The sequence below is a fragment of the Callithrix jacchus genome, chromosome 1 (assembly GCF_049354715.1).
Source record: "Callithrix jacchus isolate 240 chromosome 1, calJac240_pri, whole genome shotgun sequence".
Classification (NCBI taxonomy): domain Eukaryota; kingdom Metazoa; phylum Chordata; class Mammalia; order Primates; family Cebidae; genus Callithrix; species Callithrix jacchus.
The window spans coordinates 34,711,054-34,715,795 of NC_133502.1; the positions used below are offsets into that span (position 1 = coordinate 34,711,054).

A 4,742-nucleotide genomic window follows, 5' to 3' on the forward strand; every position below is an offset into this window, starting at 1 on the left:
TAAAATCTGAATACATGTAGATGAAACTAAATCATATCTTCTACTGGAAATAATAGCTAGAATATTCATAGTACTTCCTATGTGCTATTAACTCTTCTAAACAGATTCTTTTTTTAAAACCAGTTAATCTTCACTTTTGCCCCATGAACTTTTCTGATAAATCCCACATGACAGAGAAAAGTAAAAATCTACAAAGGAAGTGGCCGAGTGGGGATCCAATTCCTGGCATGTGACTCCACTCTACACTCTGCCTAAGAACCCACTACAAGATTCTTAGCAAAGGAAGAAAAGGAAATGGGGTACAGAAAGCCCAAGGAACTGAAAGACGAGAACCAGAATGTAGACAAAGCAAGAGGAGAAATCTAAGCTTCGATAAAACCATATCCTGACTCTATCAAGCTAAAGATTTAACTAGGAAGTGGTAAGGTTGTTGCTCCCTCTAAGCCCACCACTGGCTCTCGGGGCATAGAAAGGGGCCGCAGTGTGCGCTGCATCGCACTCCCTTGCAGTCCCCTCCTTGTTCCCCAGCACCACCACTCCCCTTCCTAAGGCCACCGCTTGCCCCGGGGTCTATGGAAGTAAAGGAAGGACCCCTCAACCCGGCTTATCAACAGACCTGATGAGCAGACCATTCATTAGCTGCAGGCAAATACGAAGAGGCTATTTCTTCTTACAAAAAGGCTGCGGCATATCTTTCTGAAGCCATGAAGCTGACACAATCTGAGCAGGCTCATCTTTCACTGGAATTGCAAAGGGATAGCCACATGAAACAGCTCCTCCTCATCCAAGAGAGATGGAAAACGGCCCAGCGTGAAGAAAGATTGAAAGCCCAGCAGAACACAGACAAGGATATAGCTGCCCATCTTCAGGCATCTCACAAATCCTCTGCAGAGGATGCAGAGGGCCAGAGCCCCCTTTCTCAGAAGTACAGCCCTTCCACAGAGCAACACCTGCCTGAGATTCAGGGGATCTGTGACAGGGATCCAGACACAGTACTATATTTACTTCAGCAAAAGAGTGAGCCTGTGGAGCCCTATATTGGAAACAAAACCCCAAAAGATAAAAAAATAGTTATAGAGGAGCAGGCAACCAAAATTGCAGATTTGAAGAGGCATGTGGAATTCCTTGTTGCTGAGAATGAAAGATTAAGGAAAGAAAATAAACAACTAAAGGCCGAAAAGGCCAGACTTCTAAAAGGTCCAATAGAAAAGGAGGTGTATATAGATGCTGATTTTGTAGAAATGTCAGCGTTACAGAGCTTGCCACCACATTCAGAAACTGCTATAGCCTCCTCAACGCTGCAGAAGTTTGCGGCAAATACCTGGAAAGCCAAGGACATTCCAATCCCCAATCTTCCTCCCTTGGATTTTCCATCTCCAGAACTTCCCCTTATGGAGCTCTCTGAGGATATTCTGAAACGATTTATGAATAATTGAAATGGAAGGCCACAGAAGAGGAGGGGAAAAGAGGAAATAATACAGTAATAGTTAATCCAACAAAAAAAAAATGAAAAGGGAAAAACCACATAAAAGCGTCATCCCAGAAATGCTTCGTCATCTGGCGGAGTGTGAGAGACGAGGCATTGCCAGGGCTTGGTAAACAGTCATTGTGAAATGTGTCTCGTATCTGATTCACTGACTTGCGCTAATGATTCTGCCTTGGCAGACACTAGACTCATAGAGGGTTCACTTTCTCCTGATACAAACCAAATGGCTACCTGGAATAATTTTTTTCAAGCAAAAATTACTTTTCTTATCTTCAGGGTTAATATGTTTAAAAGTACGTTATGCATAACTAATCTATAATGCCATAAACGATAATGCAAAACCTAAATAATATGGTGGTCCGAGGAGCTGCCTTCTTTTTGAAACAAGCTTTCTATCATGCATTGACTGTGTTCATTTTGTTAATGCACATTTTGTTTGTTTAAATAAGGTGTGTAAGATACACACCCTTCTCGATGAAACTGTATGTGCCACACTTTGCACTACTGCTAATGATAACCTCAAGACTATCAGGAGAAATATTTAAATTTCCATTTTATGAAGAAAGGAACCAAATTATTATGCTTTTTTAAACAAATTACCAGTTTACATAATTAATCAGGGTGCATTTTAAATTCTACCTTTGTTTATTGTATAATGTATCATTTGAAAATACAAAGGAGGAAATGCCCTTTGTTTTCAATGATGCAAGATTGGGAGTAATGCTAGTTGGCAGTATTTGATTGTAAGAAATCAATGAAGTAATTATGTTTTTTTAAAAAAAAGATTTAACTAACATTTTTGTTAAAAGACAAATAGGAATTAATAGAAAAGTCTACTGCATATTGTTTATACAGTTTCTTAAATCTCTAGGTTCTGAGGTTTACTATATAGTATATTTATTTTTCCAAATCATAAGGTCAGACATTCCCACCTAATCTTGTCCTACCATCTACTCTAATTAAACGCCTTTCACCTCGTTCCCAACAATGGCCCAGCTAGGGCTGTAATAGATAGATGAAGCAGAGATTAAAAATTGGATATTTTCAGTTTATGTTATTACATGAAGGAAACATTTTGTATCGTTTTCCATCTTAGTTTGAAATAATCTTTAAGCAATAGAAATTCCTGCTAGCCCGATTAATGTTATTCAGGTTTATGTCCAGGAAAAGAAGAGAAAAAGAACAAGAGGCCAGGGATAACCTGGCTATCATAGTCTGCATCCTCTCATTGATCAACTGTTTACATTTATTTTACAGAGTTTTAAGAACTTCAGTTCTTCCCCTTTCTGTTTTCCCATCAATGGGACTCCAAATTGCAATTGTTTATAAATAATGGAAGTTTATTTTGTTAGTTACAAAAAAAAAAAAAAAGGCTTGTCTACAATTTTAGATAAACTTAAATCCTGTGCACTAGAAAGAGCCAAACATTAATCTGGAACTAACAAATGTACCATCTTTTTCTTTTCAACTCAGGTTTACTGCTTATAATATTGCTAATTGCCCACTGCAAGTAGACTAAACTGTATAAAGTTGGAAAATTCCACTAACAGTACATAGTTAGCCATATGGTAAATAAAATGTGAAATTTTAATGAGTTCTGTTTCCTGATCCTCCTTCTATCTTCATACCTGAATGGCTTCAAAAAAGTGAAATAGAGGAGGTAGATCAAACCAAGGGCAACAAGGGCAAAGAGATTGGGTTTCAATGCCATTTATCTTTGCCTTTCTACTCTCTCACATATATTTTTCAAATCCCTTTTCACTCCTCTAAGAAGAGATACTGAGCTAGTACAGTAAAGTAAAAAGTAAGAGGCTTCAGAAATCATTTTATGAGTTGACATCAAGTTTTAAACCTAGTTTTATTTCTCTGTTTTTTTTCTTTTAGCTGTCATTGAGCACCTACTATGTGCCCAGCTCAAGTCCAAGCACTTTGCATGCATTATCCTACTTAATATTCTGACAGCAATTTGATAAGTTGACTCTATTATTGTCATTATTATTATTACTGTAAAAATGAGAAAACTTAAGTATCTTACTTGTTACACACAGCTAAACTGACCTTAAAGGCCTCGATGTGAATCATTGTGTGAACAGAGCATTCTTCACCTTCCAGTCTCTATTGCTCATCTATTGACTATATACCAGGCACTATTCTAGGCACTGGAGATATAAGTAAGTGAATAAGCCAGACCAAGACCCTGCCCTCCTGAATTGTGCATGTTAGTACAGAAAGCAGATAATAGTCATGCCATTTTAAAATATGTAATTCTGGATAGTAGCAAAAGCTGTGAATATTCAAACAGGATAATTTGCTAGAAAGTACCTGGGAGACTGTGATCATAAAAATCTCCCTTCAGAGGGCTGTCTGAGGAAATTACATCTCAGGTGAGACCTGAATGATAAGAAGTCCCCAGCCGTGTGAAGGTCTGGGTGTAAACTATTTCAGACAGAGAAAAGGACTCATGAACATGGATGGAGGGAGAAAGATGGCAGGTATATTAGAGAGATGGAATGATGATTCAGTGTGCCTGGATCATAGTAAACAAATAAGAGAGTATAAGCAATGAGCTAAAGACATAGGCAAGGACCAGATCATGAAGGGTTTTGGAGGCCAGGGAGAAGTGCATGGACTATATCCTAAATGAAATGAGAAGCCATTGGAGAGTGTTAAGCAAAGAAGTGATTGAATTGGATTTAAGCTATATTAATAAACACACACACACACACAAACACAGACACACATTATACATATAATATGTTATAGATCTAGATATATAGAGAGAGTATAGCTAGAGTAGAGATAATAGAAATAGAAATAGAAATACATTTCACCCTGGCTGCTAGGTGGCAAATGCAATAGAGAGAGCAAGAGGAGATGCAAAAAAGACTAACGATAAGGCTCTTGCAGTAGCCTAAGAAAGAGACAACGGTGACTTTGACTGAGTAAATGGCAAAAGGGAAGGAGATTTTGAACTTTTATTGAATAGACAACTGACTGGATTCTCTGAATAATTAGATGTAGGTCACTAGAATAAGAGAGGAATCAAAGGTGACTCTCACATTTTGGGCCTAAGCAATTTATTTCTTAGCAACATCCTTGACGAAGATGTGGAGAAGCAACCCCTGACACCTACACTTGTAATTAGCAATATGGATTATTATCTTATTGGGTGTAAGACCTAATGGGAGTGTGGAAAAGAAAATGAAAGGGAAGTCCATAGCTCCAGCTTTACCACTAATAGTATGACCTGAAAATA

At 38.0% G+C, this 4,742-nt stretch overlaps 1 pseudogene; it reads left to right on the forward strand.

Annotated features, from left to right (window-relative positions):
• Nucleotides 1–443: 443 nt before the first annotated feature.
• On the forward strand, nucleotides 444–1,436 carry LOC100409059 (nuclear receptor-binding factor 2 pseudogene; annotated as a pseudogene).
• Nucleotides 1,437–4,742: the final 3,306 nt, after the last annotated feature.